Source organism: Lichenostomus cassidix, chromosome 8 (genome assembly GCF_008360975.1).
Source record: "Lichenostomus cassidix isolate B80296 chromosome 8, HeHo_3.0, whole genome shotgun sequence".
Classification (NCBI taxonomy): Eukaryota; Metazoa; Chordata; class Aves; order Passeriformes; family Meliphagidae; genus Lichenostomus; species Lichenostomus cassidix.
In genome coordinates this window covers 15,178,095-15,194,468 of record NC_139489.1, presented here as the reverse complement: position 1 = coordinate 15,194,468, position 16,374 = coordinate 15,178,095, and the positions used below count along the sequence as shown (strand labels likewise).

At 45.6% G+C, this 16,374-nt stretch overlaps 1 protein-coding gene across 4 annotated transcripts in view; it reads right to left on the bottom strand.

Annotated features, from left to right (window-relative positions):
* LRRC8D (leucine rich repeat containing 8 VRAC subunit D) overlaps positions 1-6,553 on the bottom strand; it is a 51,976-nt gene extending 45,423 nt beyond the window's left edge. Inside the window, exon 1 of one of the 4 annotated variants that reach the window (XM_085068033.1) lies at positions 6,406-6,553. The gene's annotated coding sequence lies outside the window, so the exon portion shown is untranslated. Of the gene's footprint in view, positions 1-4,091; positions 4,313-5,570; positions 5,821-6,405 lie in introns of those variants that run through there. The other 3 variants (XM_085068029.1, XM_085068032.1, XM_085068031.1) reach the window with 3 other exon arrangements.
* Positions 6,554-16,374: the final 9,821 nt, after the last annotated feature.

Sequence of the window (16,374 nt, the reverse complement as noted above, 5' to 3'; positions counted from 1 at the left end):
GTACATAAAAGTTTCTGGATGGCAGCCATTGAGAGGAACCCTGTATGTAGACTTCTCAGTTTGTATTTTGAAACACCAGTCAGATTAACCGTGAAGTCTGGTGTCTCCGTGCATCTTTGATGAAGGCAATTGCTAATGCATGTGGAAAGTGTGTGCAACCATAGTGCTGCCTGGAAACAAAGCAAGCCAGTGCACTACCTCTGACACTTCTCACTCAAGTTTTAATGCAGAGAACGTCACACCAAAGTAACTCCTATCCTCTTTCCATCATCTGTACACAAACTACCATCGACAAACATGCATTATGGACCTTTTTTTTTCCATTATTCACTGATATTTGCATTGGTTTAGAGGACAAATTTACACCAAACAATCCAAATGACATCTGCTTAACACCGTGTTCCTCCATGCAGGACTGCAAAGGCAACAAAATGTCTATTACATAACACTTCTGTATAAAATATTAATTTTCACAGAGGAAGCTCTTGAACTGAAAGGTTATTTTCAATGATTAACAAATTAGTGTTGTATAAGCTTGGTTATTTAATCAGTTTATTTGAGACAGATAACAAACCATACCTTTTATTGACACAACGTGAAAAAAATCAACTTTTTATGTGCACACATCAAAATATATCCATCCCTAGCACACACAGCTTCAGCAAGCCTGCACTGGGGTAGTTGCAGGCATCAGCATTTTTTTACAAGTTCCCACACCAGCTGAGAGCATGTAAGCTTCCCTTCCTTCCTATCCTGCAATGGATGAAGAACAGGTACACATTCAGACATCACATTCATATACACATCCTGTACATTTCTTCTCTCCTTAGAGCTATAAGCCCAGGTTGGAAAATCACTGCAGCAAAAGTAAAGTGCTTCAGAATTATTTCCACACAAAGTCCCCATTTTTAGCAGGCATGTTGGTATCTGTCCATTGGCCAGACTTGAAAACACAAGAGGTGTGGCAGCCCTGGCTTTTGCAGGACCCAAGGGCAATCAGGAACACCTTTTATAAAGAAACTTATCTCAATGCTGACTTGTAAAGAACGAAACTCAAGAGAGGAAAAGAAGACAACCCTGTATCTTGGCTGTGACGTTGTAGTCATTAGGCTGCATGGGGACAGGTAGGAGCCTGTCTCACTGCTTCATCAAAAGGGCTAAAAAGAGCCTTCATGTCTGGCTTTTTTTCCCTTTCTCTGTGTATCTTTACATAATGAACCCAGGGAAGGGTTCATCTTGAGCATCACTGGTCTCCAGCAGATGGTCTCATCGTATTTACCAGCTCCATGTGAGTGTCACAGATAAGACACCTAAAACAGCAACAGACACTTTGGTCTGCCCCATCCATGGTCTAACCATGCAGGGGAAATCATCAGGAGATATGACTCAGACAGAAAAATCCTGAGCAAGTGAATAAAGAGATTTTGAAACACCAGTTTGAGAACAGTGGTTTTTTTTTTTTAATTTATTTGCACAGCAAACAGTTTGAAGAGATATTTGACAGGAAAAAGTAACAACTGTGTTTAAACATCTGTAATGCCCACCCCTTAGGTCTGAGAAATCTTCCACTGCAATTTCCTGGTCTTCAAAGGAAACCTTCGTAAGATAGAACATCTGAGATGCCTCATTTCTGACAAGAAGACCATACACAGAGGGTTCTTTTTTTTAATTCTACCAAGGAGCAAGGCAGATCACAAGAAAAAGATTGTATCTTCTTCTGTTGATCACACAATACAAAATGCGAGACCATGATAAATAAACACAAATGCTATCCTCTGCTGGATGCCACGTGCTTTCAGCCTGGTTATTTCTTCCTGCTTCTCAATCAGTTACCATCAACATAAAATGGCCTCCAAAAGGAAAAATTATCTGAGCAACAACTATCCTTCCTCCACCCCTAAGGGTGGCTGTATTTTACCCCACGGTTGCTTCTCAAGTCTCGCATGTCGCAATTACTTTAGTCTCAGAACAAATCACTTCTGAGGAAAGAGCTCAAGTGGAGAGAAGGAGAATTAGTTTTAAAGCTACATGAACAACGTGGTTTCGTATCCTGATTTACACTTGAAGAGGAAGAAGAAGAAAAACTAAGGTATTTCTTTTAAAACAGTTCCAACAAACGAGTCCTTGGGGCAGACATACTTTCTTTCCATACTACTGCTTGCCTCCAAGTGTTGGGCAAAAGTGGCATTTTGCTGGCTTTATTTCAAGAAAACAAGTTTTCTCCTTCCAAGGATATCTCCCTTAATATTCTGGCAGCTGCTACAAGAGTGTCTTTTTACTTCTCTTTCTATCCATTTCCTGAAGGGGGACAGGAACCTGCTCTTACTACAGCAGAAGTGAATACAGAAATAAATGAAAAGAGCTTCAATTCTTTTAATTATATAAATTTGTGGTGAGAGAAAGATTGAAGCAGTGTCAGTTAAAATTAACGATGTGGAAATTAGTATTACTGACAGTATTAGGTGCCAACTTGACTTGTGACGCACTTTTCTCTTTTAACATGCCAAACCCAGGATGGTTCTCAAGAAGTTAAACACTAGAAATCCTGGCTTTGCTCTTTCCTAAATTTGTTTGTAATCTCTGAGGGGAGAAATTGCTTGGCAAGCAATCGGTACCTATTCTTTGTTATATGGTTAAAAGAAAATTGCACTCAATTTGCTCAGACCAAAAGATCTTGAGCCAAACCCATTCCCAACACAAGCAAGTCAAACTTTTAAAAAACATAGCTCAAAGTGTTCTCAAGGTGAGAGGCACAGGATAGCTTTGAAACACTAATTACAATTGCTTTCACAAAATAAAATGCTGGTAGCTGCTAGAAAACTGCATTTCACAAACATCTTTCTTCATATTTCAGGCCTGTGTAGGCCCACAGCACTTCATCATCACAGCCAAGAATAAACTCTTAAAAGATCAGGGAGCACTAGTGCAACCCCAGAGAGCCTCATGCATGCATGTGGACTCATGAAACTATGCATACATGGAAAATTAGTTATGGACACAAGTCTTTGAAAGGTGAACTCCAACAGACTTTTCACTGCTTGTTATAAAAAAATGTTTAAAATGTCAGTTATGCAAAAACACAGACAAGTCTTTATATAAATGTAAGGTTTCTGGGGAAAATACTTCCATTTTTCTTGACACATCAATAGCTTTTTTCTTTTTATGTTGGCTAGGATATAATCTTCCCACCCCCAAGAGACAATAAATAAATAAATAAATCAGATAGAAAAAAAAACAAAACAAAAGAACTGCGCAGCCTTATTTCAATGCTAGTAAGAAAGGGAGAAATTTAAATAGCAGAAACTGAAATAACATGTTCTTTCCACTTAATGGAAAAATGTTCTTTCCACTTAATGCTACTATGCTATTATATGTAACATCTGAGTATAACAAATATTGCTAATTGTGTTCTATGACATTTAGGGATCTACAACAACTTCATGAATTAAGGACAAGATAAAGATTGCTGTTTTGAAAGGAAATGAAAACCTTCAGAGTTCACTATTTTGTGAAATACTAACTCTGGAACTCCCTTTTTTTTGGCACCCAGTTAAGAACCTTGTTTACTGAGTTCTCTCACATTCCCCCATTTGTGACTCAAGCTACTTCTCAGCAAAACAGCCGTCAGCAGCCACACACAGATTAAGTGCTTCAAGTCTCAGGACACTAACTCAGTGACCACAGCGTCCACAGAGCTGTATCAAAACTGCCCTCCGCCTCTCAGAAGTACAGGAGAAAGCAAAGGAAGACCCTGGGCTGAGGTGCTGAGCCAGCACTCTGCCTGCAAGGCATCCCAAGCCAACCCTCACATGCTGCACAAACGGGACTGGACACAGCCGCTGCTGCTATCAGAGAACACACGACAGGTAAGAAACCCAGCCGTACAGCGCCCGATTCAAAATCCACTTCCTCCCACTGGCTTTAATGGACTTTGAACGGGACCTCAACACACAGAAGGAATGGGAAGACCCAGAGAATTTAAAAGAACCAACTTCAGTGCAGGAAACTTCAGTACAGTCACTTCTTACAAAACTGTGCCAAGCCACAACACACAGAGCTGCAAGTGCTTTTGACCACAGGGATGTACATACCTTTTCCTCCACCAGCCTTTATTCTCTGATCTTCCTGTCACTGGCAGGACCTATTGCAACCCAAGCACAAATATTAGTTTTTTTTCCTCCCTATCCAGGCATACAGTCAAGAAAACTGTCCATAAAGAGGAGGGAGAGCTGCCGTATCTCTGTACCACCAACTATGTACTGCTGCACAAGAGAAGGAGGCAACAGGCACAGAGGGCTAAGAAAGAACTGGAATACAAGAACTATATTTCAGGGTGTACAGCTATCTGTTAGTACAATGTTCACTAGCTAATCTTTCCAGGGCAAGCACCCAAGTGCTTTCACTCTCTCTGCATTGTTATTATACAGGTTGATTCCTATTAATAATTACCTTCCTCTTACTGCAACACGCAGACTTTGTTGTTGGTACTGCTGCTTAGAATTCCTTTTCCCGATCTCAACACGCTGGACACATTACCATCCCCTCAAGATGTCAGGACTGGTAGAGATATCTATTGTGCATACCTGAATCTTACAAAATAAATGACAGCTTAATGCTGCTTCCTTTCCCGCATAACCTCACGCAGCCATTGTAAACTTTGAATCTTTGTGTTGAAGTAATCACAATTACAAGTAACAGCATCTATTTAATATTCCCTGCTATTATGTGCAAGAAAAGAGACACAGCAAACAGACAAGTGTTTTTCACACTAAGCAAGATACAGGCAAAGCATTAAATGAGTTTACTATAAAGGCAATGCCTGCCAGAGACACAGGAGAAAGTTATGTAAAGAAAATACAGCCACAGAAGCATATTCCTAGGTCAGGACCTCATCAATCAGTTTCAACAACAAAAGGTTCATAGGGCATTTGTAAGGCACACAGAATGAATAGGATCCTGGCCCCAAGTAAGGCTTGGTGAATTAATTTAAGATGGCAATCAAGAGCAAATAACACAACACCAACCTTACCCTAAGTTTGAAGAAAGGGGGTTTCCTTTGCCTCCAGGAAGAGGTGAGGGGAAAAAACAAAACATCACCACCACCAGAAACAACAAAGAAGACAGAAATAAAAGGAAAGAAATAAAAACAACACAGAGAAAGGGATTTAGATACCCCATCTGGTATGAGAGTGCTTTTTTGATAGCTCAGAGCTGTGGGTTTAAAATCTCAGCCCTGTTCCTGCAAATTTCTCACATCCTAAAACGCTCTCTCCCAAACAAGGGGGTATAGCCATTCCCCACCTTCAGTTTTAGAGCCAGAAAATATTATTCTTTCCTATCAATGGTGACAGACATAATGCTGAAAAAACCCAAAATACTTCCCTATAGTGTTTGGCTTTTTTTAAACTGTAACTGATTATGCTCACGACGCCCAAAGTGCTCTCTGCACCAGCAGCCAAGTCAAGTAAAACATCACTTTCAGCACCACCATTACAGGAAGTACTGCTAAGACTTATCCACCAAACACCACCACCACTACCGTCCTCCATTTTCAAGTCTGAGTAACCTACCTCATGGCTCTTACACACTGCAAGCGTCCAGAGCAGAAAGTGCCACGGGCGGCAGGCGTGCTGGGAACGCAGAACCTGCATCCCCCCAGTGACCGCAGACCAGCTCCCCTAAAGGATGCTGGGCAAGTCACAAGCCTTCTGCGCCCGAATTCGTGTTTGTTTAAGAGCAGTGGCAGCACTTGTGACGGGGGGAAATGGAGGTTGCAAGGCAGGAGCTGCTGTGCCAAGCTCACGGATCCTACAGGAGCACAAGCCGGTATTGCCACGTACCGGGGAGCAGGGGGAAGGGAAGAGACGCGCCTCGAAAAAACAGAGATGGTTATCTGACAAGGGCTGGTCGTGCCCTGAAGATGTGCTTTATTGACTGGCTCGGGCGCTCATAATCTGCGTGTGCTGCAACACGAAGCCCAGCTGACCCCACACAAAAGCCGCACAGCTGGCGGCCCCCAGCGGGGCCGGATCCCACCCCACCGGCCTCGGAAGGGGCTCGCAGTCCAGCCGCATTCCCCGGCAGCACGCTGTACTCGCGGAGCCGCCGCCGGCCCCCCGCCCATGCGGGCACGTCCTGCGTGGATGCGCATCCCGCGGGAGAACAGCGCGACCAGCGCGGCCGCCCCGCGGTTCCGCCGGCAGCTGCGCCCCGAGGCGCACCGGCGCTGGCGGCGACACCAGCCAACCGGCCCAGGCCGGTCTGCACGCAGAAAAGAGATAAAGAGAAGCGCGACGGAAAGCGCGGGGAGACAGCGGCGGCGGTGCCGGTGAAGATGCCGCCCCCTCCCCGCAGCTCCTCCGCCGCCCGCCCGACCGCCTCCCGCCGGCCCAGCGCTCGCCTCACCTCAGGGACAGCTCTGCGGGCTGCGGACCCCGAGAGCCGCCCGGCCGAGCAGAGCCGAGCCGAGCCGTGGCGTGCCGTGCGTGCGGCGGGGGCGCGGAGCTTCTCGGCGGCGGTCAGTCCCGCGGCGCTGCCATGCGGGCGAGCAGAGGCGGGGCGGGCTCGGCTGCTAGCAGCACCCTGCAGCGCGCACCCGCATGGCTCGGCGTGCGGACAGCGCCGGCGGCGGCGGGGCCGGCGGGGCGGCGGCCAATGGCTCCCGCGGCGCCGCGCATGTGAGGGCCGGGCCGGGCCGGCCCCGCCCGCTCGCCCCCCGCGCAGCCGCCGCGCTCAGGTGCCCGCGGGCCGGGCCGGGACACGGCGGGGTGCGCTGTGCTGTGGCGCTCGGACTGCCCGCGGGGCGCGGCGGGAGGAACGGCGGGCGGCACAGCCCGCGGTGTGTGCTCGGTGCGCAGGTAAATGGAGCGTAGTGCTTGAGCCAAAGAAAACGGCGACAAGTTCAAGTTGCCTGGCTTAATTATTGGAATATTATCTAGGGGAAGGAGGAAAGTTTGTCTCTCTTAAGTCCTTGAGGGAAGCAAGAAGCCGGAGGCAGCTGCAGTTTGGGCGGGGGCGGCAGCGCTGGGATGGACGGCAGGACGGATTCCTGCCCGGCTCAGGGGCTGAACACAGCGCACTGGGCAGAGCTCGAACTGACCCTGATCCTCAGCCCCAAAGCCATTAGAAACATTTTTCCTCCTTCAACTGGAAAGCCACCGATATCCTTAAGTATTTCTTGAACACTGAGCCGACAAGTGACCAGACCTGCGAGTTCTTTTACCTTGAACTGGATGTAATCTATTACCTTTGAAAGTATATTGGTCTTGATCAAGAATGGAATAAAAAAAAATAAACATACGAGCTGATCTTTTCCATGTTTTATTTCTTCCCCATGTTTTCAAGAACTGGAGAAGATGGGAAGTAATCCTTTGGTGCTTGTTCAGAATAGCTTTATGGCCCTTTAAAGATTGAGAATTTCCCCTTTATATTTTTAGATGCATTTTTATTCAGACCTTCTGGTCTAAATGACTGTACGATGTATCTAAGGTTACAAAGGAAAGCACTTCTTAGCAACAATTCACTTCTGAGACCGGAGAAAATCAGGCCAGCTTGTCCTGCTCTCAGCTGTTCGGCACTATTTTCATACCAGAGTTTTCATCTGGTGGGGAATTTTAGCAGAGCTCAGATCTAGTGTAATGAGCTGTCAATTATTTTAAGCTTTGATTTTTAATACCTTCATTTGGCCTTTTAGTTATTTTCTTCCCTGAGATCATCATCACTTGTGTTGTTTTTGGCCACCATTTTAGACCTCACTGTTTCCTCAACAAGGTGATTTTATTATCTATTTACTTATTTCTGCTCTGACCCAGTGGCCAAGGCATGTAGGGTGTGTGATACTAGGGCTCCACAGTAAGGGCGGTTTAATAGAGATAAAAGCAGTCCAATCTGGTAAACATCAAGGCAAGTGAAAACAGATAATAACAAGAGCTGCTGGCTGGGAAATCCTGACTCGAAGGCAGCTGGCAGAGAAATTCAAGCGGAAGAAAAAAGGATTTTTTTCAGATGCCAGAGCTGGTCAGAGCTGGCTGAATCCACATTCACTTAGCAATCGACATGCTTTGCCAAGCTGAGGCACACCAGCAAAACAAACAAGTAGCTCTGGGGACCTGAAGAGAGAAGACACCTGGAACTGGGCAGATCCAGATCCAATTAAGATTCCCTTTCTGACAGGGCAAACACAAGTGTGAAGGACTTACCTCCTACAGAACATATGCTGGATTGCTTGTTTGGTTTTTGCTTTGTTGTGTTTTTTTCACTTGTTTTAAAGGTAACACAAATGGATTTTAATTTAAAGCTCTCTACATCCACTCTTTCAAGCTTCTCTAGCAGAGACCTCTCCCACAGTTTCAGGTTTGGTCTTTCCCCAGCTCAAGTCTGAGTGCCTTTGGGCAGCTCTTTCTAGATTGCTGTTTCTGGCTCTGACGACCTAGGACATGCTGAGGTGGGACAGAAAAAAGAGGAGGGGAATTATAAACCTAAAAGAGCTCAGTTTGGGGCAAAAATAAATCCCAGCTGTTCTGTACAGTGTAGAGGCAGAAGTACAAGTCAGCCAGCTCCGGTTACTCCATGTGATAAAAGAGATGCCAGAAAAACAGAGGCAGTGGGAGGGGGAATAGCTTTTTCCACTTGCACAGTTTTGACATTGGCTCTTTACAATTAAATAAACTAATATTGTTATTTTGATTTGTGGCTCAGAGAACCAAATTAGTGATTCCATTAACAGGCATAGCAATGCAGCCATATGCCTTAAAGGATAAATCAATGCTGTTTGGTTTTATAACTGCATTTTAGTTTCAATTTTTCAAATTCCATAACCTTGATTAGCCAAATATGTAATATTTTTCAACCTTATTGTTATTCTCATACCATTAAAAATTTTTAGAAAATATCAAGCCTCCAGTAGAGTTATGGTTTTGACCAGGTTGAAAGCTGACCATTTATTCTGAGATGATTTCCAATACTTCCCTTCTTTCACTCAAACAGCCATACTGTGCAAATCAGATAATGCCTGTGTGACATTGTCCAGCAGGTGTCCCAGTGCAGTCCAAGGGAGCCAGGTGCAAAAAGGACACCAGCAGAAGGTGAACATAAGGAAGAGATGGTGTCAAAAATAGAGTGTGCCAGTGGTTCCTCAGAAAACAGTGAGAAAATTCCATACTGGGAAATATTTCAGTCCTGGCTTTGAGTGGGCTGACAAGTTTTTCTCCTAAGCAAATTTAAGATGAAGGGGAATTTTGATATTATGGATTGGACAAGAGACCCTTTAAAGCTGCTTTCCAACCCAAACTATTCTATGATTCTGTGATTAGGTAGATGAGGTGGTTACTTGGGAAGAAGTGTGGGTGGCTACATAGAGAGACAGGCAGAGAATTGGCTTTCCCCTCTCCAAGAACAGGGCAATTTAGCTTCATGGAATGGGCAAAGCATGAAGGGGAAGCCTCCAGTTTAAATAAGGCAGAGGATGCATATGAGTCACTTCTCCTGGCTACTGGCCACCTGTTTTCAAGAAAGAGTGTTTCTAAGTGCTGAACAGTTCAGCCTGTGGTGTTCGCCCAGGACACATGGGCAGGAAGATGGGGCTGGGGATGCAGTCAGACTTGTCACCCCCAATCTGCCATTGCCACCCCCCATACCCATTAGTGCCACCCCTGTGCCATGTGCCCACCACAGCAGTGGTGAGGCTGATTTCCAGGCAGAATTGGGCAATGCGTTGGCAGCTGGTTTATTGTCCTACAGGCAGATGTTAGCAAGGGCCTGCTCTGCATATGCCCACAGCTGGCTATGGAGAGCCTGTTGCATGGAGAGCCATCCATGGGGTGTGGGGCTCAGGGGCTCTGCCCTTCCAGACAGGAAAGGGAAGCCTATCACCTGAGGGCTGTGAGGCTGCCAGACTGTTGCAGCTCAGTCTGCCCCATCACCAGGACAAACTGCCCAAGCTTTCAGAAAGTCTAACCAAATTATGTCCTCCTTTAGATACATTTTTGCTGACAATCCCAAAGATATTGAAGAAAACTAAAAAAGCATGTTTTCCCAGTATAAAAAGCATTGCAAAACTTTGTCCCTAGCATGCTATGTTCATTTGTAATTGTATCGATTTTTTTTTAAATTCCTGCTAACCAACTTTCTTTGGTACTATATAACTCCATCATAAGCAATTTTCCGGATCCGTGTTTTCACTTTTTCTGAAGACACTTTGCTATTATGCTTGTCATGAAACACCTGGCACAGCAGCCTCTGTATTAAAAGCACAGTAAGTCTTGGAGGCCTTGCGAGCTAGCCTATTCTGGCTGGGACTCCCCCAACTTCTGAACTTCCTGGCTGGTAAAGAGTCAATCTTTACCTTGTCTTTGTGCTGAAAAAAAAGAAGTGTCTCTATACCTTACAAATCAGAATTACTGTTATAGCTAAACAGCAGATTCTAATTACATCCAGAACTCCACAATGTGCTTACCAGTTCTTTTATTTCATTTGTGATAACACATCAGTCACACAATGTGCAGTTCCATTTTTAAAAATTTGGGAGATGAGACCTCATTCTTAGCAAGGACCTTTGTATTTTGAAACAAGAGCAGCAGCCATGATGGTGTGCATTGTAAGCAGTGTGTTATCACACTGCAGCTCAGCAAAGTTTTTCAAGCGATGGCAGGAACAACACACGCTGGCTGCTTCTGATTACACAGAAGACCTAGTTTTCATGAGTTCTCAAATTTCATCCAGTGGATATACAAACAGATGGCCAATCTGTTTCATTTTGTCAATAAAGGACTATAAAGTCACAAAACACACAGCATCAAATGAGATGGGAGGCATGGCAGGAAGGCCATAAACTGAGCTGCAAGGCAAACCTGCCTTTCACCCTTGCAGCTTGCCTTAGCAGGACTTTAATTTGGCAGAAGCAGGAATAAGGTTGTGCATTGCTTGGCCTGCCCAAGATAGAACCTGTGTCAGTCAAATATAGTGACTGGTAACATGGAGCTGTATACTCAGATCCCAGCTCAGCAGTGCACCAGGTAGCAACCACTGCTGATGTGTTGAGTACCTTCAGATCTTTAGAGCCAGCAGGCTGGGAGCAGGGGTTAGTCTGTGCTAGTCCATTTAAACTACTTAGTTCTTCCTATTTTCTTGATTTTGCACTTTACTGCTTCTATGATCTCTGCCTCTTCTGCTTTCCACCATTTCCACAAGCACTAAATGCTAAGCATGTAGACTGAATAGGAAATAAAAATTAAAAACCTGTCAGAATTAGCAGGATAAGACCAAAAGAAGCTTTCAGCTGTCATGGTTTGTCTAGCCCTGCTTTCTGGAACAATTTTCCTGCTTTCCCCAGGATATTTCAGTCTGTTATTTCTTTCTTCAAATCATGCCTGAAAGCTCTTCTTTCCCCTTCAGATCTCAATTGGCTTTCCAAGTGAAATGGCTGTGGCTCCATGTGCGAATGGAGTGACACGAAATCTAACCTACGTGGATCTAGGACAATGATGGGCTTTAAAGAAATGCCAAGCCAGTTATCTTCAGAGTGCTGAGCTATACCTGTGCTAGCACTTAACCTTTACTTCACCAATCACACAGGTACAATAGTTAGAGCTTGCTGATTTTGTAACTCCTTGAGAAGTTTCCTTAAAATAGCCTAGCCACAAGGGCGTAATGAGGTGCACAGCTGGGCAAAGCTTTCTGAGCAGCAGGAGGAAAAAGAAAGAACATATGTGGGATGGAAATGCTCTGAGCCTGCAAATGACTGATCTCCAGTCATTCAAATGACTAAAGATTAAGCACTCAGACAAACAAACACACGTCCCCTCAAAAAAAACCCTGAACCAAAACTAAAAGAAAAAACCCAACAACAACAAAAAACTCCCACCAACCACCAAAAAAATAGCCAGCAAAATGTGAGGAATACCAGGCAGAAACAGCAGGAAAAAAAGGGATAAGAGAATAATATATCATTTGTTTCTTACATACTGCATTTTCTTTCTGCCCTCCTATTTTACCATGGAGCAAAGAAACCACCAGTTACTCTGTAGAAGCAGAGTATAGAACTCTTATTTTAAAATGGAGCTCCTTAATCAGGAACACAGAGGTACTTGGAGCTCTTTTCCCTCCTCAAGAACTGCAAAAGGGCTGCTTTTTTTGTGCCTGGGAGCCTACAGAACCCAGACTTGCCAACTCAGCACTAAAAGAAGTTGATTTTGCTTGAAATGGGCTATATTAATCTTTTTACTCTGAATGCAGCACATTCTACTAGTTATGTGTACACATTATAGATCAAACAAAATCAATCACTCCATTCTATCAATTCTACCCAAGGGAAAACATATCAACAACATTCTTTAAATTCACCTCTGAAATCCTCTTCCCACTACTTTTTCAAGTACAATGACAGTAAAGCAAAGTATTCCAGTCACTGAAGCTTCTAAAATTAAATATCCACTGTCAGTCCAGCATCACACCATCCACTCTAACATTACACACCTTAAAGATTCCAAGTATACCTGTGATTCCTAGGCACAGCCACCATGGCATTCAGCATGCTAATTTTAAAACCTGCTTCATCTCGTGTTCCAAAGACTGATACAAAGGAAGAGTGGCGCACACACGCAATAACAGGAAGAAGGTTACTCTAATGTCCAAATAATTTGTTTTCTCTGTGTTTAAGTTGAATATAAATTAATTGGAGAAAGCACTGGTGGCACTTTTATATTTTACAGAGCAGCAAATTCACTGCCAACACTGTATAGCCACCACAAAACATATATCCCCCCAGCCTCAACCAGCTTCAGCTTATTTTATTACCATTTGGAAATGGGTAGAGGGAGAAGAAAGGTCTGATCACGCCTTAACCCAAAATAACGTTTTGCTTTGTCAGGTTAATTATACGTTCTGACATCAGAAACTGAAATTAGCAGGCGATTTTCCCTTGGGTTGCCCAGAGACTGTAGAAATGAATCATGCCTGCTCTTGTGCTGCACCCAGGACCACGGGGAACAAGGGATGGAAAGACCAACATATTTATTTCCTTGCTCAGATCTCTGTGGCTAGAGAGTCATAGCCACAATCTGGTTTTGTAGGGGCTGTGATGTGGCTGACTGGTATTGCTGTCATCCCGAGTGTGGCAGAACTGGCCATCAGCTTCCAATGGGTGCATTTCCACCGCCACAAAGGCATATTCACTGCTCTTCTTTGATCCTGGTGTGAACCCATGGCACCAGAGTTTCTCAAAATGTCACTGAAACTTTCTGAAATTAATTTGATGTGAGAACAGTGTTAAACACAGGGCATTCTCCTAGGGAAAAAAATGCAGCCAGACCTTTTAGCACTTAAATACAAAAACCCCACTCCCCAAGTAACTAAGATACCCTACTCCTCCTTAGAGCTATTTAGCACAAGATACCCTGAAGTTAGCCTAAGTCTTAAATCTTAGAAAGAGCACACAGACACATCTTTTGTTTGTCTCGTTCTTGTCTTTTTATACCTAAAGTTCTGGCATTTTGTTTCCATGGTGGCTGCTTTTCAACTCCTCCCGCTCTCAGACCCCTTTTTCTCTCATCCCTTTAAGCTGTTAAAAGCTCCCTACCTGGTGCGGCAGAGCAGCCTGCACTTAGCCCAACCCCTGCCTGCCTCCTTCCCTGGGCTGCTCCTGGCGGACTTCGCCTGCTCCTCTTCCTCTCCCGGAGCTCCCTCTGCTGTTGGATGCAGCTGAGAGACCGCGGAAAGCCCGAGAGATGCAGCGGGGGGCGGGTGGATCTCCTGCGGGGGAAAGCGGTTCCCGGAGTGGGAGCAGCACGGACAGCCTGTCCTGGCAGGGTCGGCCTCCTCCTGCCAGCTATCTCCCCGTAAAGGCAAAAGGAGCACCCGGCAGGGATGTTCTTTCTGTCCGAGTGTCAGAGCATTAGGAAAATTGGCCTCTGTCTCCAGCTGTTTAGTGTAGGACATGAGCACAATGGTGTGGAGTAGCTGCAGATCCAAACTGCTGATTAATTACAGGAGACAATATAGGAAAGAAAGGGGGAATTCTGCCAAAAATTAATGAGCGAAAAATAAGGCCTTAGCCTGTGAAAAACATGTGCTTTTTCTTCCTGCTGCAAGCAGACTGGCCTCACACTCTGACAGCCCTGTTGGGGGGCACCTACACACTGCGAGTGCCTGGAGGTATGTGCCAACTGCAGCAGGCCATGGGAGATTTAAGCCTACAGCCCTATGGCACATGGGCATGAGGGACAGGAGGGGGGATGCTCGCTCTCCCATCGCTCCCTGCAGAGCTGTCCCCTCGCCCTGTGGCACACAGGCACCTCGCTGCTGGCAAGATGCTCAGCAGCTCTCACTCTGTCGGGTTCTGGGATGCCTAGGATTGGGGAAAGAGAGCACAAGACATCCATTTCACAGCAGTGAGAGGGCCTGGCCTCAAAACCTGGCAGTAACTTGTGTTGGTTTCCGCAGGGGCAGAGTCCTGCTACCCTGGTGCCCAGGAATGGTGCGTGGCTCCGCTCCCACCCGGAGGAGTGTGACACGGAAATGCACCGCACTGTCCCCTGCTGACGCTGCCACGTTGGCACACTTGTTGCACTTGCCTTCCTATGTTGCCATAGGAACTGCAGCCCCAGCATCTGCTCCTGCTGCTCCCTGCCACGCTGCCTCTGCACCCCGCCGGGCTCAGCCCACCTCTGGTCCTCTGCCAGCCTGATCATGCCTCCCCCTCACTCACGAACTCCCTGCCTCATCCTCTTTTTTTGGGTGACAATCAGATTACTGCTGTAGCAGTTAATTATTGCATTAGTTATAATTTGCCTATTCATTTGTCTCTCCCCTTCCCTCCCACTTTGGAATAATTCCATCTCTCCATCCCTTCCACCTTCACACTACCTCTACTGTCTGACTCCCATCCCTTTTTCTCTTGCACTCCTCAGCCACACAAAGCTTTGCCGCACTGCTGTACCCTTTCCTTCCTCTGTATCTTGTGGCTAGCACAGGTCTTTCCCATGAGAATTCTTTTAGTGTTTTATAAACAAAGATAAAGTTTGGATGTTGTTGAAAACAGTGTCTCAAAATTTGGACAGTGCAGGCCTGGCCAATCAGGCCTAGGGGGAGGTTTCTGGCTGACCAATCTGGGTGACCTTTGAAAACTCTATATATATGTTGGATTCAAACAATAAAGTACTTTTTCTATGCCACGCTGAGAATCGGGGCTTTCCTTCTCTGCTAGCGGCTCAACAGAGACATCATCTCCCTACTACTCACATCTTCTGTGCTCTCTCCTAACACCTCTTGCTCCATCCTCTCTCCCAGTCCTCCTACAGTTTCCTTCACTTTAGACTCCTTGCCCATCACCTCAGGCCGCTGCTTCACACAGGTCTTCTCCTTCTTCTACTGGTGTGTAGGGTACTGCCAGCTTCTCCCAGGTCTGAGCCAGGCTTGTTCCTTTCCTGTACTCTCCCAGTTCATATACAGTCAACAGCATTACACATTCTCTGTACCTGTTTATCCAAATACCCCAGAAACTGTATCTCCTGCCACCTTCTTTAGCCTTACTCAATCCTTCACAGCTCCAAATCCTCACTTTCCTCCAGGCTCCTTTATCAAGCTCTCCAAGCTAAGCATCTTACAATTTCCCCTTGTCACTAAATCCCACCCTTACACACCTTTCTTCTTCCTTGTCCTCTAAATGGGAGATTCCAGCCAGCACTCTACCTTCAGCCTAACAACCTTGACCTATACTTTTATTCCAGTGCTTGACCCATTAAGTTTCACAGCCTCTCACTCCTCCATCTCTATCCCCATTCCTCTGGCTGTGTTGCTGCTTCGGGTGCCATTAATTGTAAAATTCCCTTTGACGTTGTATTCCTTCCTGTTTTACAGAATTGTTTTTCTTCTCTGCTGTCTTCTTTCTTTCCACACAAACCCTTGGACCAGGACCCCAGTGTCTTCCTTCCATTCCCTCCCCAGGCACACTATTCATCCTTCCTTGCTACCATCTGTTTTCTGCCCTCTCCACATGGGAGTCTCCAACAACCCTGTCTACTCCTTCTTCCCACGTGAAGGACCCAAATGTCTCCTGGGGGACCTTCTGCAGACCACCTCATCTGCCTGGAGGGCTTCAGCTAACATCTACAGCTTTGCAGGTCCCCACTCCTGATGGATGTCTCTCTGCCTTGCATCTCAGCCAACCCCTATCCTTTCCTAGAAAAACTGAGTGCTGCTAACACCACCTTCACCGACTCCTTTACTTTTTCTTGCCAGTCCCTTGCATTTGCACACTCTGTGCTCCTACTAGGAACATCACTCTTTCTTGCTCTGTTTCTTCTGCTTACACTTCTCCAGCCTCATTTCCCCACCACAAGACCACCAGTGGTCATGAAATCAAAACATTTAAACTGTTGC